At 37.8% G+C, this 12901-nt stretch overlaps 1 long non-coding RNA gene across 1 annotated transcript in view; it reads right to left on the bottom strand.

Moving 5' to 3' along the window:
- Positions 1–12512, bottom strand: part of LOC107078457 (uncharacterized) — a 38053-nt gene extending 25541 nt beyond the window's left edge. The window contains exons 1-2 of the long non-coding RNA XR_001479391.2: positions 12270–12512; positions 9770–9865 (exon numbers count right to left, since the gene is read on the bottom strand). This is a non-coding gene — a long non-coding RNA (uncharacterized lncRNA). The remainder of the gene's footprint in view (positions 1–9769; positions 9866–12269) is intronic.
- Positions 12513–12901: the final 389 nt, after the last annotated feature.

Raw genomic sequence — 12901 nt, 5'->3', positions numbered from 1 at the left:
TAGCTTGCACTTTTGATGCTTTTCTGTGGAATAAAAGCTCTAAGGTTAAAAGACATTGACACAAACCCTACACGTCTACATATATAAAGCCAGCATTAAGATACTGTTCGGTATTAATGTCATTACAGAGACTTGGCAAGGGCATTTCCCTGGGCCGAATGCCGTCTTTCATTTGTAAACATCTGTACAGGAAACTAGTCACCATAAGTCTGGTTTGCATAATTTATCAGTGGGGAATACAAATGTTTGTTTCACTGTAAGATGTAGCCTATATTTTTCTCCCTTTTTCTGTCTCCTTTTAAATACTGCTCACACACTCTGTTCCTTTCTGAATCTTTAATTCATCTCTGCACAAATCTATCCGTTTAAGGTTTCAGGATTGATTGCTTCTGCTGATTTAAGTTATTTCTTACAGCAGAATCAATAGGATAAGTACATAATTCATTGACATTTTCCCAGTCAAGAGAAGACAACAACTTTTATTGCAAGTTTGGTAACACCATGGTTAATTCTTTAGCCAAAATTATATTATTATATATGATTTACCAAGAAAAATATGACTCTGAATACATCCATATTGAACTGCATAGTTTTGAAATTAACAGTTATTAAGTTTCTACAGCTACCGATATTTAATATAGTGTGATAACTAACAGGACATAGAGGTTACCTCTACTGTGCTGTATATGAGATAAAATGCTTATGCAGTAAGGTTTAGGAAGTCCTCTGTATTCCTGGTACAGCTTTAAAACTATCTTAAGAGCCATAAGAGCTTAAGTGTCAAAGTAAGTCACAGGGCACAGTATCTCACACAATATGAAATGCATCATAAAATGTGATAGATAAATCAAGGCTAGGCTGCCAGATAAGGTATACCTTATAAGGTATAAGTTCTTCAGTGCTTCAGAGTCTGAGTATTTTTTCATTGATTTAAAGAAAACACGGGGCACATTCCCATTCATCAGAGATAATTACTTTCATTTCTTGTCATTTTTTTCGGCTCCTACTGTATGTACATGAGTTAGGAGAGAAAGCTTCCTACTATTTCAATAAGCAGGCTGTCCTCACCAGAGCTGAAGTAGAACCTGCACCCCAAAAAAAACAGATGGCACTTTTCTCCAGTTTTCCAGTTGGAAATACTGTATATTGTATGTATGTCAGAAACTCAAGCAGGGGAGACAAACAACTTGTTTCTCCTCAGAAGTTACAATAGGGCCTAAAAGTGTTAGTAAAACACGGAACAAAAATGGAGATGAGGTTAAACAACAATCATTTAACTCTGCTCTATAACTCTAGGCTGAAAATACCAAATGCCCATTCTGTACTTCCCATTTTGTTTTGCTCCAAAAACAACAGCATGCTTATGATCACCACTCTAAACACTGTAACACCTCCCTGTCTTTTCTTCACAGGTGCAGTCAGGTTGGCGGGTAGGTGCAACAAGCTAAAACCAGGAAGGACATGACCAAGGGACCAAGCCTGGCCCAGACTGGGACTTTCCAGTTCTGGTCCTCAAAAGTCCCACACCTGCTGGTTCTCTTAATTACAGTAAGTAGTTACTCATCTCATTACTTGACTAAATGTAATAGAAGGGAACCTCTACAATAAATTACATTTTTCCAGTTGCACAATGTTTTTATAATTGGTACAAGTAAGTAGAAAAAAGTTCAGAATGAACAAAGACAAACAGGATTGGGGATCCCTAAGAACCTGAATTGGAAACCCTGGTCTGGACCTTCAACTGTGATTTTTTTTACTGTTTCACAGCAGAACGGAATGAAACCGATTTGGCTTTTTTTCCACCGGTTTGTTAACTGTTGCATAACATTGCTGTCCCTTTCAAAGGGGCAAAGGTGCCTGAGGTTTTCTCTTATATGGGACTGTAAACTGTACAGCAGAGGAATTTACAGCCTCGTTTACGTCAGTCTTTTCACAGGGATCTGTGAGCTCAAGGAAGAATGTGCTGGAAAAGGAATGCACAGATACACAGGCTAGCTATGAACCCTTCTCCAGGGTTACAGGTTCATAGTTTAAAAATCTGATTTAAATAACATGTAACTGTGTTAATATGCTAATATAACAATAACGTAATTATATACAACCATTTAGTAATATGTGTAACCATCACAACAATCAATTTAGTTGTGATGGTTATCTTGTTACAGCCATCAACAATTTCAGGTTTGAGAGATTAGGTGTGGACCAAGAAACTCCTAAAGGCAAGAGGGCCCTGACCTGAAGAAGACATTTAATTGCTAATGCAGTGGCTTTGAAGTCAAATCAAAACCTCACAGACAAGAGGTGTAAAGACCTTTTTCACCCATATTTAATTACTTTCACCCATAAAAGTGTGCAGTTTGAGGTCTCAAGTTTTGATTGCACATATGCACATAATACCGAAAATGTGTGTCATAATTCATAATTGTCATAATGGGAAATCACTGGAAGTGAATACTTCTTCAAGGCACTGTATCTTCTACATTGTTTTTAGACTGACTACCTTCTGTCATGTGGTGGAATAATGCACTGGTGATTGTGGCTCCACTCTCCATGAAATGAGTAAAGATTGACCCCTGGGAGACCACTGACTTCCTCCTACACCCTTCTGACAGTCCAGAGCATGCTCTCCCCAGAGGAAAAAGGATGTCTAGGGCCCTTTTTGAACAGACAGACTGCTCAACTGCAGTTCAAAACAGGTACAGAACCACATCTTCCAGATTGTTAGCATTAAACCTATTGAGCATTGGAGTCCGGAAGTTGCAGAGTAGCAAGATGATACAGAGCCACTCAATGAATGAGACCAGGTATTTTCCTTATTGTATTTGCAAACATCTTCATGCAAGGCGTTAGGGAGAATATTTCCCCCTTATAACATTTCCTTATCCCTTTTAACACCCCCAGTCTGGAAAAACCTTGGGATCACCCTGTTAACCAGCAGAGAGCACAGTAGTTTTCATGCACTGCTTTTCATACTCCAGGCCTTGGCACAGCAGAGTCATATGGAAAGTCCAGGCAGACCTGCTCAGCCCTGCCATCCTCCTGCCAGGTGTGTGCATTGACTCAACCAGCTAATGACATAGCCCAGACTGCAACCCTTGACCACTTGGTTACAAGACTGCCTCTGCTCTGCAGAGAGATCTTCACTGGCTGAGCCCAGTTATATTCTTCATATGTTAATGTTGTCATTATTAAGTCATATTTATTTAGTGATAAATCAGGGCATTATAGTGGCACAGTTGCTGCCTATCACTGCTAGGGCCCTTGGGCCAATTCCTGGGCTGCTATCTGTGTGGAATTTACATGTTCTTCCTATATTCGTGTGGGTTTCCTCCCACCATCCAAAGTTGGTTAAGTGGCTTCTATAAAGTTGGCAAAGGTGTGAGTGTGTGCGTGTCCAACCTGTGTTTGTGTCTGTCTGCCCTTTGATCAACTGGCATTCCATTCAGAGTGTATCCTCTCTTGCACCCACTGATGGCTGAGATGAATAAGATACTGAAATGTATAAGCAGTTATTGTGATGTGATAAGTGATGTGATTATTCAGTATTAATTTAACTATGTAAAATATATATTGCCTTAAGAGAATCTTATAAATGATTTCTCACAAGGATAATTTCAATTAAGATTATTAATAGAGAAATGAAGTATCTTTCCCAGCATATTTTTGTACTATAAAGCAAAACAAACCAAAAAAGGAACTATTATTTCCTTTAACCTGCCAAATTCAACTCTAATTCTATATTACTTTTGCTTTGTAATTCTGTTATCACATTATTGTGTGCTGGATCTTTGGATTCTAACTTTATCAGTGTTTTTTTTTATATCTGATGATATCTCTCCATTTTATATTGACTTTTTATTGAATCTTAAGTTACTCTTTTACTTTTTTAATTAACATTGGTCTTTTAAAGAGTGGTATGAATTTACCTTTGAAGACCATATTTTGCTACCTCCAAGATTCCCTTACAAAAGGAAATGTGAAACTATCATTAATTGCCATTCACAAAATGAAAATTATAATAAAACTGGTTTCTTTCAAAATATGAAATTAGCTTGGAATTGAAAGATTATCAACACTGATTTATTATGCTTTCATGAGATGTTCTTCCAGTTCATCAGTTTTTAAAATATAGTTTTTTGAGTGAATTTGTTGTTTTCTGTGAGCTGGTTGCTCTTTGGAGAATCCACAGTGGACTGTTTATGCCACTTATAAGTGCCTGAGGTAATAGGTACTGTACCAATCTCAAAAGTTTCGCACCAAGTGATTGTGTTGTATTGAAGGACATTATTGCATTCTAAAGAGAGATCTCCCATATTTTAGAGGTACTTATCCATTTTTTCATTACCCGAACACCTGGAGTGGAATGCCAAGTAGCTCTTATATTACTGGAATGTGTTTGCTCTGTTTCCTTTGGGAAGTTTAGTTTAAACACTGCTGGCTTCTAAGGGGAAAAAAGGGGCCTTTTTTTAAATTACACTGCTGAAGTCAAATATTGAAAGGATGATTAGCAACTTCCTATGCTCTGATTTTATTAAAAGCATCTTAAAAGCAAAGCATGTGTCCTAGGTTGAGGATTGCATGAGTTATAAAAGCAAAATGTGTCTTTTTATTGATTTTTCCCATGTTTGTATATTTTTATTCCTCTTTGAATAAACAGGATTGTAGCAGTTCTTGTCGTATACCATTTCTACTAACATTCTGGTACCAGTTACAACCAGCAGCATGTAATTCAAAACACAAAAACACTTTCTGATTGGTTTGACAATGTATTATCTTCGCAATGCTGAAATTGTTTTTTAAAATAATAAACAGTGCCGACTTCACAGCCAAGAATCGGAGTGATAATGTCTGTAGGCTTTGATCATTTATGGAAAATTTAATCTCACGTGTAGTGCATTTATCCAGAAGGGATGAAATGTCACAGTTGGGTTTCCTCCTATGTGTACACCACGTGCTCCTGTCAAGGTTATTTAGAGAAGGTGCCTGCCTTTAGCTTGTTATGAGCACACAAATCCTGATCCAGCCCTAATGAACAGTGAAGATAACCTTTGTATAATATATATGTCTAACCCAGGCCAAGGTTTCCTTCTTCCACAATGAAGTGTATCGTGATGATAAAGACAACATAGAAAGTTTACCATGCTGGTCATTGAGTGGAAATGTACAGGCCCTGTTAAAATTACCCATGTGGTGTCTGATATTTACATTAGAAATGCTCTTCCCTTTGCAACTCAGAATGGGTCCTCACATATTAAGTGAATACATTGCTGTATGAAAAACCCCATATGGGGCTTAAGAACTTGGACAGCTGGCAGATACATGACAGATTCGGGGGAAATTCAATTTTCGCTAATGGCAGGGATACAAACACAGTCTTATTGTGAGAAGTCTTCATTATCTAGTTCTATACAAACAGTGCTGATACTGTACGTCAAGGTATCACATTGATGAAATTGCATTGTGGAGATCTCGTTCCTTTAACTATTCCTTTGTGTGACTGTTTTGCATGTGGTAGGCCCCAAACCACAAGGAGTTTGAAACCAGATGGCAACAAATCGGGCTGGCATTTGGGCATTAAACTCAGATACACCAACGCAATTGGCATAAAGAAACACAAGAAATTAGTTTTTGCTTCTAACTTATCTTTTAATCTGTCTATAACAAAGTATTTAGAGGAAACAAGCAAACAGATTTGTTTCTTACTCAATTATGAACTCAGTCCTGAACCACTCTTTACAGGTGTCATAAGGAAGAACTCGATATAGACATGAATATAGTTATATAAACAGAATGAGCTGTGTTGTGTTCAGAAGAGCAGTTTAATTATGCAATAAACATTGTTGCCTGTTACAGAACAGTACTGGTATTTATAGCCATGTACCAATGAGTGATAAGACCTTGAGGCCTTACTGTGCTTTTTGTAGCACAGTACTACTTACTGTGCCTTACTGTGTTTAAAAGCTGTTAACCCAGAATCGTTTGCACAAGTAATCTAATAAGACAAAATGTGCCTGTTTCGTATTATAGTCAAGGTGGAAAACACAAACTTACAAGCTTCCCTGATTTTCCTCCCAGTGGTTTCTATCAGTGAACCAGGTGCAAACATTGGTCTTGGATTCCTGATTGTAAACCCTGCTAAAAGCTTAAGATTGATTCTTCTTGCCATGGTGATAATTCTGTTTCCATCCACCAAAACATGCAGACTGGAGGAGGCAAGCATTGTGTCTGGAAATCTGTTAGTGGTTGTCATTGTTCAGAACTTTCAATGGTTTATAAATTAGTAAGCAGCTGAGAAACCCAAGACTCTGATAGATGGCATTCTCCCTTTCTTAGTGTCCTGTTATTTATTACCAAAATATGCTGATTTGTCACCACATTATAGTCGTGTGCCAAACAAAACTGCTTCTTCTTCTTTGGAAACGGTACAGTGCTCTATACTTAAATACAAGGTGTTAAGAAATTAGAATACAGAACATATGGTGGATATTGGCAAAAATAAATTCTGCTACTGTGTGAGTGTGTGTGTGTTTAATGCCTCTTATAGCAAGAGTGAGTCAGCACAGACCTTGCACATACAGTAGACTCCTGGGCCTGGTTGGACCTGTACCATGCCCTATTGTCTGGAAACTGAAAAGCTAACTCCTTACAGTGCACTTTGGGCTTTGGTGATCTCCTCACTAAGTGAAATTATAGTAAGTTGATCTGCTAGTGTGAGAAAAATCCATGTTATTTATTGGATGTCATAACATGACATACAAAGAAAGCGTTTAGATGGCTGTATAGCTGAAGTAGCACATTGTTTGCACAGACATTTGCTTTTAGTCCCACTTCTCAAGCACGCTTTCCAAAAAGCCAGTGCTGTGAAGGAAGGTATGGGGGGATGGTGAAATCTTATTTTAGAGCAATGGCTCCTCTCTCCCTCTCCTCCTGTTCCTCTCCTTCTCTCCCCATTCCTCTCTCTATCTCCCTCTGTCCCTTTCCCTCTCTCTCCCCCTCATTAGCTCTCTCCTTCTCTCCCCCTCTCTATCTCCCTCCCTTTCCCTCTCTCTCCTTCTCCCTCTCTCTACCTCTCTTCTTCTCTCTAGGTATTATTCATAAAAGAAGCAAGCAAGTGATGTGTTTATTGTGCAAATAGAAAACTCTGAAGTCCATGTTAAGTAATAAGTGCTGATGTCAAACATTCTCAGCCCTTCGCCTTGTTTACTTCCATTTCAGCTGCTTCCCTGGCACTGAGAGAGCTGGGAACCTTTGTGATCCGCAGCCCGTCACCACCATGAGAAACCTGCCAAATAACAGGAGCTAGCTGCTCAAAATCACAAGCAGGGTTCTTTGCATTCGTTTTTCTCGGCTCTGGAAGCTTTGTCTAGAGCACCTCTGCCGACAGAATTACAAGAGATTTGAGTTTGCGTCTGTGGTTCAACTAGAACAGCCATAATAGCAGCACTTATGATAGGGTTGCCTGAAAACACTGGTGTCGCTGGAGCCTTGCCCGTTTGGGAGCAGTAATATCACAGGCCATTAGCCTTCGTGTATAGTGACATTTCATCTCCTTACGTACTGAAACCACTGATGTGAGATATCACAAGGCGCTGTGGGTAATGATGTCATGCCACTGCTTTGCCGTAAAAGTCTTTAACTCGCATGACAGACCTCATTCCGCTCACTTGCTCTGCATCCATAACGTAATTACGGCATGCTTACAGCGGTGCTGTGTTCGTGTGCACAGGGTGATGGGATTCAACATTGCAAAAGGTTACAGAAAGAAAGAGGAATGAAAAGCCTTTCTGTGGAGTACCATTTCCCAACTTGGGTTAAAGTATCTGACGCCAAACTATTGAAAATTTCAACAAATTACATTTCTCCCTAAAGACAATTCAAAGACGTAATAATTACTGACGTAAAAGCTGAACATAAAACATATAGATATACAAGCAGAACACTTCAAAATTGTGGAGAATATTAATGAAAACAAAAACAACTCTTTTTATTCAGCAACAATAATAACAGTTCAAAACCAAAAAGGTCTAGCAAAGGATAATGCAGACTTAAAAAAGAGAAAATCCAGTCATTGTTTCTGCTTATCCACAGGTTTAGAAAATCAGTTCGGAAGAGAGAAATAGTGGTACACATTTGGAACAGGTGAAAAAAGTTTTGAGGTTTGCTGTTTGTGTCCATTCATAACAGAACTGCAAAATGTTTCAAAGTATTAAGTTTTGGCTTTGTTTGGAAAAGACCTACAGTCTTTGTAAACACTGTGGTGCTGGGGCACCACTGTAAGAACAAGAAATTCTTTGGGAATTATCATTTGTCATGAAGCACTCATGCACTCATATTTAAGGGACTTACAGTATGTGTGGTGATGTCCAATTTTAGACATTCATACCGGAGGGAGAGAAGAGAGACTTCAATTTTCAATGGCCTGGAAAACTTGGTGTTAAAGTATATCCCAGACTGAGTGCATAATCCTTTGGACCCCTTTTAAAACAGTGTGGGTAAGAAGCCTAACACAAACATTTATAATGCTGCTTGATGGGTGTCAGCATATAGTATCTCATATCTGAGATACACAAAACTGTATGGCACACATGTTGCTCTTCACTCACAGAGAGTTGAAAAGGGCTAGCGTTCTGTTGAACACAGAGAGGACCCCAGTACCTTCCTCAGTGTTTGAAAAGCAGTATGAAACAAGAAACCCAGTTTGTTTTGTTTGGTTTGCTGTTATGCCATTTGAGCTGTGTAATGAGATCAGGACTCTTCTAAATCAGTGGAAGACACTCAACAAAGAATTAGGTTATTAAAGAAAAGGAGGAGCATTGCCTTTTTTCCCTTATCTTGTTTGCCTCCACCTTTCCTCATTAGAAGACTGGCTGAAGCAGTGTAGTACAGGGAAGTTGCAACCCTTTTTACCATGCTTTGAGCACATCTCTGACAAACCTACAGAGAAAAGAGGTTAAACTGCATATCCACAACATTAAAGACAGTTCAGGGCTGAGCTTAGTTTTTTAAAGCATAAAAGAAAACCACCTTTTGGTGTTAAATGAGTCACTCTTTTTTCATTGTTATTGGTCCCCTATTTTGTTGTTAATAAACCAGGATATACTGTACTGTACTTCCCCAGTATTATCAAGTGCCTGTATTAAATGCCCTGCTTTCATTCACTGGAAGGAAAAATGGAATCCCTTTGAAGACTAATTAGTGATTAAAGATCTTAAAAGCATTTAATTCTCCATTGGAACTAGTTGTAGCAGTGAATGCAAGGTCCTTTATTGGATTAACTTCAAGACAACATACCTGTCTTAATGTGATTACTGACAGTACTACTGTTTCAAAAGTTCTCAGACAATACGATGGAGAACTCAAATGGCATAACATTTTTGTCCATATTGTTCAACTGAACAAAGAAGGAATCATATTAACTCAAAGTCTGAGTATTGAAAATAATTAAGCAGTGGCGGATGAATGATCACATAATCTAATGCAGCCATTCACATTTACACACAATGAAATAGCAATAAAATAGGTAACAAAATAGACAAGCATCCTAATTAACAACTTGGGTTAAAAAACCATAAGTGGTTTACTAACTAATTAACAGGGAAGATAAAATAGTATTTTATTGTAAATTTTGAAATGTTTGGGGAAAAAAGGGGTCTCTCTCTCTAAAATCCAGATCCAGTGAGTGAAAGTATACTAGTCACGGGGAACAGACTGACTCCCACAGTGAATATCTAGGCTTGGTTCACACATAGTGTCACACCGCTGCACTGACCTGATAACGGAGCGGCCATGAAGCATGAGGCAGAAGATTGAATCCAGTTGCAGGTTCCGTAGTTGAGCAGACTGTAGTAGGCAGGCAAACATGAACCTAAAGTCCAAAACAAGAACCAGAGTCGTGGTTGAATAAGCAGGGGTCAAATCCAATGATTTCCCAGACAAAGCATGAAGGAGTAACGAGTAAACAACCTGCGGTTGAAGCATAGGTGTTAGTCCAAAGCAGAGCCGACAAGCAAGGTTAATGCACAGAGAAGCAATTGGGATGTGGAGTTAAGGCATGTGGGAGTGTCTGAGACAGTGGCTTGAATCTGGCGTCAAACTGTACACTGCACTGTGGTACTGGTACATCTGTGAGTCTGGATGCTTATCAGTCAGTGGGCTTGCTGCAAAGTTTAGGGAAGAGGGAGTGTGATGAGCTCACACCTGGAGAAGGCTTCACACCCGAAACGTTGTGTTTTCTCTCTTCTCTTTTTAGCATGGAATAAACCTATTACTAGTTCCTTTGCAGACTACACATGCTGATGCAGCTTCCCATCTGAACTACATTCTACAGTAATACTGTATTTCTTTCCAAGACACTCAGAAGCATTAAATTCACACTTTAGAAATGACATGTTCCCAACATGAAAACTATGGATGAAAGTGCTACTTTGTGAAGACTCCCTGAATATTCACAGGAGTGTACATACTGTATACAAAATAAATTAATTATTCAGAAAACTAATATACCAAGGGAATATAAGGAAATTTACACACAAGCAATGGCCAATCAATCAATCTAGCTCATTCAGTTGCTAGAAGTTAAGTGATGCAAGGATTAATATAAATTAAGAAAAACAGTGGTCCTAATACAAAGCCTTTAATATTCCGTTAATACATCACCCCAAACTGACCTCTTTTCTGTACTCTGTTTTCTATCCATTAACCAGTGCCCAGTCCAAACACCCACATTACCTTGAATACCCTTGACTTGAGAATTAATCTCTCAAGTATAAATTAAAATAATTAATACTCTAATTGTATGAGAAAATGTATTAAAAAAAACTTATTAAAATCAAAATAATTGTCACATGCTCTGGCATATTACTGTTGTTGCTCATTCGAAGTACTCTAACAAGTTAGTTTAATAAAAGCTTCCTATTATACCATATAGATGATCCTCTGTTTAGTTCAAATTGTTATTTAAATAACCTAACATGTAATAGAGGTAGGACTTGTTGGTGTACAATCACTTTGTTCAGTTTAGTCAGCATTTTTTAAGGATGGGTGCTACATAAGCAATTTTCCAAACAATGGATATTAGCCTTGTCACTGGTGATTATTGGACTGTTGGGGTGCTTAACAGTCTATCAATATCTTTTCTACTTATGCCTTTTCTATAATAAAACTTTTGAATACAGAATTTAGTTTTTGCTCAGCCTGAGGCAAGTTATTGATTACTTACACAATAGATGTCTGAGCTAATTGTTGATTTAATATACAGTTTTAAAAGTTTGCCATTATTATCTCTGTGTGGACTTAACTTTATTCCTTACTGTTCTTTTGCTCTTGCAATATACAAAATATATATATATATTTTAATATTTAAGCCTCCATTGCAGCTTCTGTCTTGGTTTGTCTAATCACCTTTTTTGCATATGCTAAAAATATATTTATTCAGTTTCTTTAACTGGATCTGATTATTTTTTAATCATTTTATAGAGTGCTTTTTTTCTCCTTATGTTTTTTTTACTTAATTGATTGGTCTGACCATTTGGTCCACTGCTTTCTTGCCATTGATATTATTACTCTTGTTCCTCTCAGTGTATTCTCACTGTTCCTTGCTTCAAGCAGAGTATTTCTAAGCTGTTTCCTCCATCCTGTGCTGATTTAACATGTATTGTATACCATTCTGTTATGTTAAACTCTAGTTTATTTCTTCATAGTCTTTAGTCCAGAAATGATAAACTTTTGTGCTTGCACAGCATAACATATGATCACCATTTTTTAATAGTTCCATAATGAGTGACTGACTACCTCAATGGTACTGAATGTACCTGAATGAAGACTAAAGTCCATCTCTGTCATTTTAAGCTTAATCATGTACTAATTCTTAATTTAAAAAGAAGATCAAATACTGTAGTTAACTGCAATTCATGATATGATTTCTTTTCTACAAGGACTGTGTTTGATGGCTGCCTAGTTTAATCTGTACTGCATTATCATCCTCGGCAGTCTGAAACGTTACAGTCATATAAACAACAGTCTTGTGAAAGATGGAAGAAGGTGGTGGGGAGAGAGGCAGTCAGTATTTAACTATACAGAAAAAAAACATTTTTTAAAATATGACAATTCATTGCAGTAAAAATGGATCTTATCTAGCAGGGTAATAACTTTTGTACAAGTTTAGGCATTCCTTCACTGAGCAATATTAATAACTTTTCTTCACAGTTCGTAAGCAGGCGTTCATCTTAGTCATTTTGAAGCAAAGGTATTTTTTGTATGACATACTGTACCGTAGAAAGCGTGATGCGATTTCACCTCTCCTCCTTGAATGAATGCATTGCTGTTCTCAGGAATCTAAACTTCACAAAACAGCCAACCAAATGAAAGTGAGCAGCCAGGGAAATGTTTTAGATTGCTCTTTGTTTCTGATCTTAATGGTGCTGTGACTAATGGACTCTCTGCTTTCAGTGCAAAAGGACTTGGAAATATGAACCCTGTCCTCTCAACAACAAAAAAACACAAGTAAAACAAACAAAACAAAACAAATATAGCCATCCATTAAAAGTGCTATTAGCTGAGAGGGAGTTTCTTATTTACTTTGTGGTTCTAGCTGAGCAATGTCTCAGAGTGGGCATCTTCAGATTAGCCCATGATGCTTGTACAGAGGGCTGTATTGAGAAAGAGCCTTGGATTAAGGAATTTTGAGCTAGCCAAACAAAATCAGGTCAGTCGAAATATGAAAAAACTCTTCCTTCAATGTTCTGGGCTTTCAAATCTTAAGTAAAGGTCCAGTCACACTGCAGGTTTTTACATTTGTTTAACATTTTGCTCCAGGCTTGTCACGGTGCCTGCTTGGCCCATGATTTGCCATGCTGTTTCAGAAAGCACTGCTTCGGCAAACAAAGATTCCTTAATGTGGAAA

Source organism: Lepisosteus oculatus, chromosome 9, assembly GCF_040954835.1.
Source record: "Lepisosteus oculatus isolate fLepOcu1 chromosome 9, fLepOcu1.hap2, whole genome shotgun sequence".
In the NCBI taxonomy this organism is placed as follows: Eukaryota; Metazoa; Chordata; class Actinopteri; order Semionotiformes; family Lepisosteidae; genus Lepisosteus; species Lepisosteus oculatus.
This window is presented reverse-complemented; position numbering and strand designations above follow the sequence as displayed.